Source organism: Vicugna pacos, chromosome 22 (assembly GCF_048564905.1).
Source record: "Vicugna pacos chromosome 22, VicPac4, whole genome shotgun sequence".
Classification (NCBI taxonomy): domain Eukaryota; kingdom Metazoa; phylum Chordata; class Mammalia; order Artiodactyla; family Camelidae; genus Vicugna; species Vicugna pacos.
In genome coordinates this window covers 16570910-16583669 of record NC_133008.1, presented here as the reverse complement: position 1 = coordinate 16583669, position 12760 = coordinate 16570910, and the positions used below count along the sequence as shown (strand labels likewise).

General features: G+C 40.2%; 1 long non-coding RNA gene across 1 annotated transcript in view; it reads left to right on the top strand.

Moving 5' to 3' along the window:
* Positions 1-12522, top strand: part of LOC116285062 (uncharacterized) — a 1093935-nt gene extending 1081413 nt beyond the window's left edge. The window contains exon 9 of the long non-coding RNA XR_004194719.2: positions 12393-12522. This is a non-coding gene — a long non-coding RNA (uncharacterized lncRNA). The remainder of the gene's footprint in view (positions 1-12392) is intronic.
* Positions 12523-12760: the final 238 nt, after the last annotated feature.

Below are 12760 nucleotides of genomic sequence, written 5' to 3'. Positions count from 1 at the left end.
TCTTAGTTAGCAGTTTCACAGCCTCTCTCTTGAACCCTCCAATATTCCTGTTCCATCCTCATTCCCAGCAGTTCATGCTGCTTCTTCCCTCTCAGAGAAAACTGCACCCACCAGAAGGATATCTCCCCACACTCCCTCCCATTGACCCATCCACCACCTAGCACCTGTGCCCTTTTGTTCTGTCTTGCTGCCCTTTACCATAGCTTGGTCTAAAACCAGTGCCTGCCCCCGTATGTGAGACCCCACTGCTGCCTCCCCCATTCTCTGTCCTCCTCTTGTAGCCATACACCCACATCCTTCAGGAAAACTTCGCATCTCTACCTCCAAAATATACCTGGTATTCCATTATTCCTCATCACCTCCAGCACCTACCTTCAGCGTCTCTAATCTGAATTGCTGTCACAGCCTGCTAGCCGGATGTCTTGCTTCTGTCTTTGCCTGCTGCCCACCCTACCCGCCTCCCCCACTGTTCACAGAGGACGTCCCTTACAAGTCCAGTCTGATCACGTGACTCCTCTGCTTAACCCTCTACAGTGGCTTCCTGTCTTGCTCAAGTGCCTCCATTCTAGAATGGCCTGAATGGCTGCTTCACTGAATTTCACCTTCCACACACCCCGATCCAACGTGGGAGATGCTCCCCACCTTCTGTTAGAGCTTGTCCCAGAAGCTCCTCACCTGAAGCGCTGCGTGGCGAATTCCCTCACCTATTTCAAAACGTCCTTCAGATGTGACCTTCTCAGTGACTCCCTGGCCTGATGGCTCTCTCTGCCTCACCTGACCCTTGTCTGTCCCACTTCTACCATTCCTTATTTTATTCTATTTAAAAAAAATTTTTTATAATATTCATCCCCTTCTAAAGTATCAAATATGTTACATATTTGTTTAGTTTGTTATTTATCTACTATTTTCCACTCCAGAAATATAAATTCCTCAAGGATCAGGGATCTTTATCTGGTTTGCTCACTGATATGCCCCAAAGGGTCTAAAACATTGATCCATTAGGGTCACCTGGCCTAAAGCAGATCAATACATATTTGTTGAATCTGTAAACACTTTCTTACTGCCGGTGCTCTGTACTTTGGCATGTGCAACTTTCGTTGGTTTGTTTGTTCTGCATTATAAACACAACGGTGCTCATCTTCTTTGTCATTTAGGAAATGTAATAGCATTTATTTTTCTTGGTGTGATTATGCTTTATTTTACATGCTAGTTTATGTTTTCTTCAATTATGACACCTTTTTTTTCCCCTTGTTTTCACTCTTTTGCCTAAAATTTTTTTTTACCTCTCATCTAATTTATTTTGTTTGGAAATCCCTCCTTGGTCCTAAGCTTCTTTGGCCTTCCTTATAGACTACCCAGTTAGAAGGGATCTTTGAGATAAAATGTTCTCTAACGTCTTTATTCATGGCTGAGAACATTATGGCACAGAACGGTAACAATTTTCTGTTTAATGCTCTAACTCAGCTTCACTTCCCCTGCTTCTGTTCATCCAAGATGGCACATGGCCATCCCCATCTTCCCGCTTCCCTGAGACTGACATTGCTTATCCAGCGCAGTGGTCTTTAACACGCAGACTGGAGGAAATGGCTCATAGAAATAGGAACCAAAGCATGAGTTCAGTCTTTTATTTTTTTTTTTTTAACACAATGGGATCTCAGACCATAAACTCAAGATGACACTCCCTGGTACCATCTCAGAAGAATGGCGAGCGACTGAGCGGAAACTGAGGGACACCAGTGAACTCCAGTGACCTCTCTAATCCTGGAACATTGCTTTCCAGGTCATATGTGAAGAACTTCAGTTATCAGACAAAAGCTGTATTCTGCCTATTGTGCAGCACAGTGGTCTAGGCTACTCTTAGACTGATATGTACTTTCCCTTGAACTGCCGTTTACTCAGCCCTTACTCTGTGCCAGGCATCGTTTGTCTCAAGCTCTTCAGTGCCTTTACATTAGGTACTACTATGATCTTCACTTTACAGATGAGAAAAAAAAAGAGGTCTAAATGATGGAGTGACTCGCCAATTGTTACAGGTGTACTAAAGGTGAGCTGAGCCTGAATTTGAACACAAAATCACTCTGCCACAATGTCCTCCTTACATTGGAGAAGCAGGTGGGATCAAGGCTGCTGAAGTAGTTCCAACTTCAAGTTTCAGTTAATTGGAGGATTGAAACAGGACCACCGATGGATAGAAGGATATGAACATATTGATGAAGAAAAGCTGAAGTAAGCAGGGTTAGAAATACTGGAGGATGATAATAAAAGTCATTCATCTTTTAAGTTCTGCCCAAGCTGTGCAATTTAAAATGTTTAATATTATTTGATTGAAAGACTATCCAGGGGATGAAACCAAAGTGAGATTAAAAATAACGTATTTTACAAAGATCATTTGGGGGAGGGTCAGTGACTTCGCTAACAGAGGCAGTTCTGAATATTACCAGTACAGAAATAAATTTTGGAATATTAGAGAATTTGGGGGGATGACATATGTCTTCGAAAATCATCGTCCTTTGTCACAGAGGGGACCATCTAATGAGAGGTACTATGTTCCCACCAGAAAAAGCAGTTGGTTGCACATCAAACTGAATGCAGAATGATTAGGATGGCTGAAAATTTGCCGGCCCAGCAGTGAATTATTTTTCCGCGTCCTCGGGGATAGACCGCCCTGTGAGGATTTGAACCTATCAGTTAGCTGTCAAATTTCATTTGACACCTCATCCAAAATTTAAAAAGGGCTGCCATCTGAAGTCAGGGATGTTCTTGGCGGAAAGGAAAAGGCTATTTTCTTTATGGGCTGGCGGGATGGAAGCCGCCAAACGCTTCCACTGAGGGCAGCGAGCTGGCAGCCCGCCGCCAAGCTCGCTTCACAGGGAATGCTGCTTCCTAATGTAAGCAATTCTTCCCAGCCCCTAAACTTGTTGGGTTTGGTTTTTTTTTTTTTTCTTTTCTTTTCCCCTCTCTCTCTTATAGACAGAAGGCCCCCAGGGGCATGAAATCCCTAAGGGCACGTTTAGCACAACTTGCAGACACCCGCTGCTGCAGTGTCAGCCAACAAAGGTTACAACTTGTAACTCTGCTGTTGCTGAACCACAATTGAGTTATCTACTCCTTGTCTTCTTCTGGACTTTTTAAAAAAATATATTATTATTTTACCCAGAATATCTTGCAAGCCAGCCCCATCTTGTGAAGCTCGAGGTTTAGATTTATGGTTTTCATTCATTCATGATGTGAGTGAAGGTCACGGTCATCGCGTCATTTCTGCACACCCTGCCGGAGTGTTCCTCCCTGGAAATGTTCTCACACTTGGTTGACAGGTCGCCCCTGAAGTTAATGTTTTCTAGTGCCCCTCCACCCCACCCCATTCCCCACTCTAGCTCTTCTCTGGCTGACCGCCTTAAACGGCTTATTTGAAAGCGGGCTTCAACAGTTTGGAAACTGCCCTGAGACAAGGACCCTTGATGGATTCCTGATTGACCTCTTGATTATCTGCGCCGGTCGAGGAAGATTAAAAGGCCATGGCAGGAGAGGTACATTAGCCACAATCAGTCTGCTGCTTCCTTCTCCTTCTCTCTTTCTCCTTCACACAGACTGATTCATCAAAGGACATTTGCAATGCCTCATTTCAGAGATCCTGGCTTCAAAGCCAGACTTGATTTTACAAAGAGAAAAATTGTAGTCTCTCCCTAGATCCCTTCAGGGCCAAAGGGGGGGGAAATCATCCTCTAATTGTCACTTCTATGCTGGCACTGGGGGAAAAAAAAAAAAAAGTAAGTGCATCTCTAAGGGCAATCATTTGAAAAAAGTGAAAGAGTAAAGGAAAAACCACTCATGTCTGTTTTTATCCCACCGTAATTCCTGTGTTCATTTCTCTGGGCTAGTCATTGCTACCAAATTTGGACTCAGAAGAACACAGAAGGCGATACAAAGTTTTTAATTTGAACGTTAGCGTCTGAGGTAAATGAAGCTAGGCTCCAGCCTTTGCAATCTAATTCACACAGGGCTGATTTTATTCTGGTTCCATTATTTCATCGAGCTTCTGTGATCGTGAGTCTCCCTTTGAAGCTGGTTGGAACTCGGAGCACAGATAGATTCCCCGGGTCTTGGAGTAAAATAAGTAATAGATCCGCAGCCTCACAGCTCAGAGGCTTGCTTGCTCCCCGTCTCTTGTTTTTCCCTGAGGTCCTTGCTTCCTGCTCGGGAAATGGATGGAATTTGTATGACTTGTGCAGTTTGGAGTACCACGCTAATAGGAAATTTAGTGAGTACAACATCTGTGCAAAACCGAAATTAAACTAATGTTTTGTTACTTCTTTTCAGGTTCTTTTTAGACAGATTAAAGTTGTATAACTAAATAATCAGAGCAAGGGCGTCTCCCAACATAGAACACTCTCGAGGAAGTGACTGGTGAAGGGGTCACAGAGGCTAAATTTCCATCGTTCAGTCTGTCTGACTGCTGGCTCCCATTTCCCATTTAGTTCTATCTCTGGCTTGGTGACAAATGCCATAGCTGATGTGACCGGTAGCCACCATGGGGACCTTGACCTCCCCATCCCTACATAAAATTATGAGCTCTTCTGTGTTCTTAACGATAGGAAGAAAGAAAGACACAGTCAGGGTGTGGTGAAGAAAAAAAAAATCACTAACACTAGAATCTAGAATAGGATGATAAATTGTTCTACTTTGCCCAAATCTGAATGGTTTCCTGGGATGTGAAACTTCAGTGCCAAAACTAGGAAACTCTTCTGGAAACAAAGACAGTTGATCCTTCTGATCTCAAAGATTGGATTCTAGCCCCAGTTCTAACACTTCTTCACTACTGGCCTCCTGTTCCTTTTTTCTATATTCAACGGGTGAGTCTCGATCAGAGACTTAAAAATTTATGGTCAGAGGCCAAATCTAGTCCACACAAGTGTTTTTTTGGGTCATACTATAATGCAAAAAAAAAAGGGGGGTGAGTTTTTGCCTATATGTCTTGATTTTCATTTTACCTTGCTGAAGCTTGTCTTGAAATGTAAGAAGGTTGTGGTAACAAGGGGTCTGTGTACCAGGCAACAGCAATCATCTGGAGTTGAACAGCATCTAACCACGCAATACGGACAGAACACACTTCACACAGTTCCTACTCAGCTACTGCAGGCGTGAGCTATACAGGCTCTGGACTAGATCAGGGATTGGCCATCATTGTGCATGAGGTCCACCTAGCCTGGAGTAACGGCCCTTAAGTAAATTTTAGGAAAAGACATTGTTTCTGATTCTCAGTTGCACCCAGGTATTAATATCATAATGGCCTGCGAAACAAAAATGCCCATCTTCCCCTTGGCATCCCCAGCGAGATTTATTAAAGCTCGGAGAATCTCAAAGATCTCCTGTAGCTCTAAGACCTTGTAAACTAAAAGGTGAGAATTGCCTAGTTTTCACCTCTTATTGAAAATACGTGTTGTTTTATCCTTTTAATCACCGAAATACTTCCTACTTAAAGTATGTCAGAAGTGTAAGCCTAACCAGTTTACGCTGATTGCAAATCAAGTGTTTCCTCCAAGATGCTTTACGGAATTGGGAAAAATGGGGCTCTTCGAGATCAATATGTGGCATTCTGTGTGTTGTGATCAATTGGTGATTAAGTGAAAACGGTTTAGCTTAATTTGCTCTGAAAAGCTGTGCTTGCGCTGATACAGTGGAGAAGTGTTTCTGAGATGAGATACAAGGAACAGATGTTTAGTATAAAATATTGATAGCACAGAGCAGAGATAAGCTTGGTGTTTAATTTGTCTTAATATTTCCATTGCTACAAATTCAACAGCTTTTATCTTACTGGGTAATTACAACTCTTTCTCTGCGCCCCCGCCCCCCCCCCCCCCGCCTCCAGGCATAAGATAAGATAGACGTTTTTCAGTTTTCTGTCACGTTTAAACTCTTCATAGTCCCCTTCTCTCTACATTCTTTTTTCTTCCCCCAGGTACTTGTTTCTTGATTTTAATTTCAGTTGTAATCTTCAGTTAAAAGATTAGAGAATTTGTTTGTGAAGGTTGACATTTTCCTTCCCTGGGCGCTTTTAGGAGATTTAGTCATGATGTCCCGAAAAAGAATGTATACGTATTAGGATATAGATTGGCTGCCTGAAGAATGTAGAGGTTCAAATAATAGAGGATTTTGTTGGGTCTGTCTTTCTTTCTTTTTTTTTTTTCTTATTTGAAGTATATTCAGTTACAATGTGTCAATTTCTGGTGTACAGCACAATGTTCCCAGTCATACATATACACACATATATTCATTGTAATATTCTTTTCATTAAAGATTATTATAAGATATTGAATATAATTCCCTGTGCTATGCAGAAGAAATTTGTTTTTTATCTATTTTTACATATAGTAGATAATATCTGCAAATCTTGAACTCCCAAATCTATATCTTCCCACCCCCTTCCCCCCAGTAACCATAAGATTGTTTATTATGTCTGCGAGTCTGTTTCTGTTTTGTAGATGAGTTCATTAGTGTCTTCTTCTTTTCTTTTTTTAGATTCCATATATGAGTGATATCATATGATATTTTTCTTTCTCTTTCTGGCTTATTTTACTTAGAATGATGATCTCCAGGTCCATCTGTGTTGCTGCGGATGGCATTATTTTAATCTTTTTTATGGCTACATAGTACTCCACTGTATGAATATACCACAGCTTCTTTATCCAGTCATCTGTCAATGGATATTTAGGTTGTTTCTGTGTCCTGGCTATTGTAAATAGTGTTGCTGTGAACATTTGTGTGCATGTACCTTTTCAAATTAGAGTTCCCTCCAGATATATGCTTAGGAGTGGGATTGCTAGCTCATATGGTAAGTCTATTTTTAGTTTTTTGAAAAATCTCCATACTGTTTTCCCTAATGGCTGCACCAAATTACGATCCTACCAGCAGTGTAGGAGGGTTCCCTCTTCTCCACACCCTCTCCAGCATTTATCGTTTGTGGACTTTTTAATGATGGCCATTCTGACTGGTGCGAGGTGATACCTCATTGTAGTTTTGATGAGCATTTCTCTGATAGTTAGTGATACTGAGCATTTTTTCATGTCCCTGTTGGCCATTTGTATGTCTTCATTGGAGAATTGCTTGTTTAGGTCTTCTGCCCGTTTTTGGACTGGGTTTTGTTGTTGTTGTTATTAAGTTGTATGAGCTGTTTATATATTTTGGAAATTAAACCTTTGTCAGTTGCATCATTTGCAAATGTTTTCCCCCATTCCATAGATTGTTGTTTTGTTTTGCTTATTGTTTCCTTTGCTGTGCAAAAGCTTATGAGTTTAAATAGGGTCTTTCTATTCATGTGACATTCAAGCCAGCTAGGGACCCCTACGACATGTGGTCACTTAGAAATCCAGCCTGGTGCTAGATTCTGACCTTGGCACGTGGCTACCTTGACTGGATGAGCAGCTGCTGCTCCGTTTGTTACTGTTTTTCAGACACTAGGGTGGGGGTCGGGGACTGACTGACTGAGAAATCCAAGGCAAGCAACTTGTCTTTACATAAATAGTCAAAAGGTCAACATGTACATCCTGTTCATTTACCACTGGCTCTTTGTAAACATGTCCACATCCAACTGGAAGGGAGAACAGAGAGCCATTGTACCAAAGAAGAATCTTGATCTTCCTCATCTAGCAGTATGGCCAAGCAGGTATCCTGAGAGGCCCCCTAAAAAATCAAGATGAGAGTCATAAAGTAGTATCTTGATTGTGTTGCTGGGATCAGGAAGATGAAGGGACTCGCCAAATAACAAAAGAAAGAGAAACAGAGATTAAACAATGAATGGAAACAAAGGCTGTGAACAGTGAGCACACGGGTTAGCCCTCCTGGGTGGACGTGAGCCTGTCATACATTTTCAGGATGAAGCCAGAAGAGGACTGGAGCAGACCCAAGTCGGTAGTGAGCCCTTGGTTCAGGAAAAAAGCTACGGAATGAGGAAGAACATCTGAATTTAAGCATTCCAATAGTCCACAGATAAGAATAAATATGAGATTCCTTTCAAATTTTCCCAAATGTGCCAGAAAATGAGTGGCATGAGAGTCAGCAGAAGCAATAAAAGATTTAGGTCCCCCAGTACTTCAGTTCTCACAATTATGAGATACTGAATTAAAATGCTCACATGCATTCACCAGATACCTGAATATATAAAATATAAGAGGGAATCACACAATGAAGAACCAGAAAGACTAGAAAAAGGAGCAGAGAGATCTGTAAAAGAACAAAAACTGTTTAGAACTGAAAAATACAATACTTAAAGTTACAAAAATGACTCAGAAAATACAATAACAAAATAATAACAGTAACATACGTAGAAGAATGAGGCTAGCTTCTGGCTAGAGAGAGGAAGAAATTCCAGGTGACTCTTCATTTCCTGGGACGTAGGGTAATTCCCATTTGGGCTCAGAATATCATGTATTGTCTTATGAAATGAGTTTCCATCCTTCAACCCCAGTCCCTGGGGCTTCATCAAGGAGGCCAGGCAAATTCCTTCTCAATAAGGCATTTTCTCCTATGACAACCCAAGTAGACGACTTTTACATCCTTCCCCAAAAAACACTTTTTTGATCTTTAGAACTCCATCTCCATTTCAGAGGAGAGTGTTTGCTTTACATTTGCATAACTGAAAGTCTCAGTTAGATGGTTTTCGCAGAACAAAGGAGCATCCTGCCTACAGAAACACCGTGTTGAAGTTCCCTGCCACTTGAGAGTTAGAAACCACTTGGCTGCTCTAAGTGTCATTTTCCCTCCCCTCATGCTCAAGTGTATATCCATTAAGGTTTAAAAAATCCTAGGGTCAGAAGCCACCAGGACACTTCACAAGCCTTGGTTTGAAGCACTGGCCACATCAGTTTAGTAATTCCTTGCTCTCAAGCTGCGCGCAATCTAGCCAACCAGAAAACTTAAATTTAACTGGAAGCTTTTTTCTCCGTAGTCTGCACTGTGCAGGTATGAAACTGACAAAAGGGGGCAAATCAAGGATTTACTTGTTTTAAAGGAGTAGTCAGAATAGTGTTCCTTATGCAGTGCTTGCTAAATGCACTTGGAACCGATGATTCAGTTAGGAATTTTTTCATCTTAAAATTCCTCTGGAACAGTCCAATAGCGATTGTTGGTCTTCCTGTACCTCTCTGTATTTACAACAGACTAAACTTTTGTCTGTTTCCTTATGTAATCCTCACGAACCTCTCTGCTACAGGGTTTATTGTCACCCTAATTTATAGAAGAGGGAACGGAGACTCAGTGCATACCTGAGAAATCTGAGAACCATGACTTGGGTCTCCTCATTCTTCTCTCTCTAAAATCTGTATTTATTACATTATAACATGTTAACGTATTTACTTATAGCCCTTGTGTTTAAGTAGAGTACATATTTTTTAAAAATTATAATTTGTAGCTCATACTGCGACTCTCAGTGTTCCAGAATCAGTTCAAGTGTATGGATAATGGATGGTTATGTTTAAGAAGTCAGGAAACTTCATGGTTTATGTAAATCTCTGCAGTTTACCAGCTGTGTGACATTGAGCCAATCCTAGAATACGGCTGAGGTGCAGGTTACTCACAGGTGTTTAGAAGGTTTTCTTCTATTTGGTTTTGACTAGGTGATTACTAATGGTTCTTCTTGCTTAAAAATTCTATGACGTTCACATACTTTATTTCTAAACTACATTACTTGTTCAGTTCAGAACAAGTAGTCTCCATATTGCCTTAAAAAGATAGATAGATAGATAAATAGATAGATAGATATCAGTTTGTACCAATCTCTGTCAGTCTGTCCAAGCTGCTATAACAAAAAATCCATAGAGTGGCTTAAACCACAAGCATTTATTTCTGACAGTTCTGGGGGCTGGGGAAGACAAGATCACGGTGAAAACCCTCTTCCTGGTTCACAGGCTGTCATCGTCTCCTGTGTCCTCACAGGGTGCACAGGGTGAGGGAGCTCTCTGTGGTCTCTTTTGTCAGGGCACTCATCCCATTCATGGGGTCTCCACCTTCACATCCTAATCACCTCCGGAAGTTCCCACCTCCTATTACCATGACAGTGGGGGTTAGGACTTCAACAAATGAATTTGGGGGGAACATAGACATTCAATCCATAAAAAGAATTTTTTTCCATTTGTTTTTCAATAGCTGGTGACTAAGAGTTCTTCCTGTTGAAATGATTCTGTGGTATTTGTATATTTTATCTCTGGAGAAAAACGAGAAGAAAGCCACGCTTTTATCTGAATCATAGGTTGTTCCCAAGTGTCAGTGTTGTCATAAAATGGCTATAGACCTCATTTTGTAAATTCCTTCATCTCCTCGGTAATGTCAGTTGCCTCCATGTGACTTCATAAGTTTCCTCATACTCCCCAAGGAATCATATTAATATTAACACCTGTTTATCCTACATTGAAGACCTGTGGAGAAAACCAGGTGAAAAGTTTGACAGTAACATTTATTTGATGTAGAATAAAATATTTTTAATGGCTTCCCAGAAGTCAGCAACGAGGGGATTTTTCCTTCCATTGATTTGCACATCTGCTCCAAATAATTTCTCCTTGTTTCTGATTTGGCGAGAAGTTTCAAATGTGCAGTTTCAACTGAGCACAGCAAGGCTCTGTGGTGAACATCTTTGACTTTGGCATTGAAAAATTGAGATTCGTTTCCAGTGTTCTAAAGGGCGCTTCTGTGACTCTGGAAATGTGCCATATAACATTCTTCAGCGAAATGGATAGGTATCCATTAATTAGACATTATTATTAATGTCATGTTCAGCTGCATGCGAAAGGGCAGAGTACAGAAGTGAGGGCAGGCGTGATGACTTTGATAATATATGGACAGCTTTCATGAATTACTTAAAGAAAATTCCCGCTTCTTCCCCGATTGCATATAATCATTAAGCGGTAATGAATAACTGTGGGAAAACATACATGGATTGGGTTAATTTCTTCTATTTCTTAAAATTCTCTTGTTATTTCTCAGCAGTGGTGAGAAATCACTGAAAGTCTGCAGAGGTTTAGAGAATGACATGATTTGAAGAGTGCTATTACCTGTATACTTATTTCAAGACCTCCTTCCCAGATTTCTCAGGAACTGTACTGATGTATTTCCTAACTCTAAACTCCAGCCCATGAGAGCCCTTAAAAAGAAGAAATTATCCTTAAGCATGATTATCTCAACATCTAATATATGATGGTGTAGTATGAATCCACAGCAAGGATATTTCACGAAGTTCTGTGAAAGGTTGTCCTGTTTGGAGTGGATTCTCAAGAAGGCATATTCTTCCTTGGAGCACATGTCGGGTGCCCTGTATTAAGTGATTCATACAACAGACTTAGGCTGCAGTCCTTAACTTGAAAAGAGCTTTCAGAGAATGGATATGGATACATTTAAATGAAGTCTCCTGGTATGATGATACTGGTGTATCATATACCATTGAGCATTATTTCTTCCTTAAAGAGCAACTATAAATATCAACTCTTTGGTGAAAAACAACAGATAAGACAAAATTTTCATATAGATGGAAGTAGTAAACCCACCTTCAAATATTAACGCCTGTCTGATAAACTAAGCGTTCTGATGGGAAATGTGCACGCAGAGATGGGTCACTGAAGTTTACTGCCACTGATTTCTGCATTTTCATACGCAGAAAGTGTTTGACCCATCCAGTAAATCCATGAAGGGAAGTTGGTCTGCTTGTGATCAAACAATTAGATTAAATTTTTGAAAATAAATAATTGATTGCCTTCAATATATTTATAAAAAATAAGTGGTCAGATTTTCCTATTTAAAACACTGCTTTAGTGAAAAGATAATAATGGTTTGGGATTAACAGTGCAGCTAATACACTTGTTTGTTAACGGGTTGAGAATACTTGAAAATAGATATCTTTTTTGCCTTTTTTTTTTCCTGTGTATTCTTTTAATAATCCCCTTTATAAAAAATACAACATATATAAAGAAACATAAATACACACAAATGTATATATGTTAGAAATTATAGGGCAATGTATTTTCTTGAAAGAATACCTTAGGAAGGTTGTATATCCTCCAAGAGGAAGAATACATGCCCGATAAATAATTTTTTGTTTACTTAAAAATATTCAAAATACCCACTTTGCTTCTGTGTAACCTAGCATGTGCATTCTTGAATCACCTCTTTTTTTTACATGCATTATCCCCAAATTGCACTTCAGGACTTTAGTTTTTGACATTTGGTATGAAATACAATGAAAAAAGAAAAATCTGAATCCTTCCTTTTAAAAGTAATTCACAATTTATATACAATTATCTGTATTATTTTTAAGCCAGATTATATTTACTAAGAGGTGTTTTTGGCTCTGAACTAGAGTTTACACATTAGTTCTGGGGCATGCTATCTGAATAATTTCTCCTGGAACCTAGGAAGCAAGAATCAGAGAGAGAAGGAATATGAAGTTTTCCTAGCACATGGCGCATCCTTCCTCAACAGAGCTCTTACTGTGATCATCCACTGACCTGCCCTTTGGCCCAGTTTTCCTGCCCCACGTGTGGAGTCCAAAGGAAAGGATGTGGTAAGACATGTAGTGGTGGCCATTTCCCATCTCCATCCCTCAGCTGTAAAGTTTGAAGGCTTTTATTATCATTTCAAATATGCGCTTATTTTGTTTAAGTAAAACTTTTTTTGTAACGCAAGGCTTAACTCTGATGGTTGGAATGTTTTTAAAAATGGCAGTAATGAATTCCAAGTACATGAGGGTTTGGCTTCTTTCTTTTGACAATTTGATTATTTG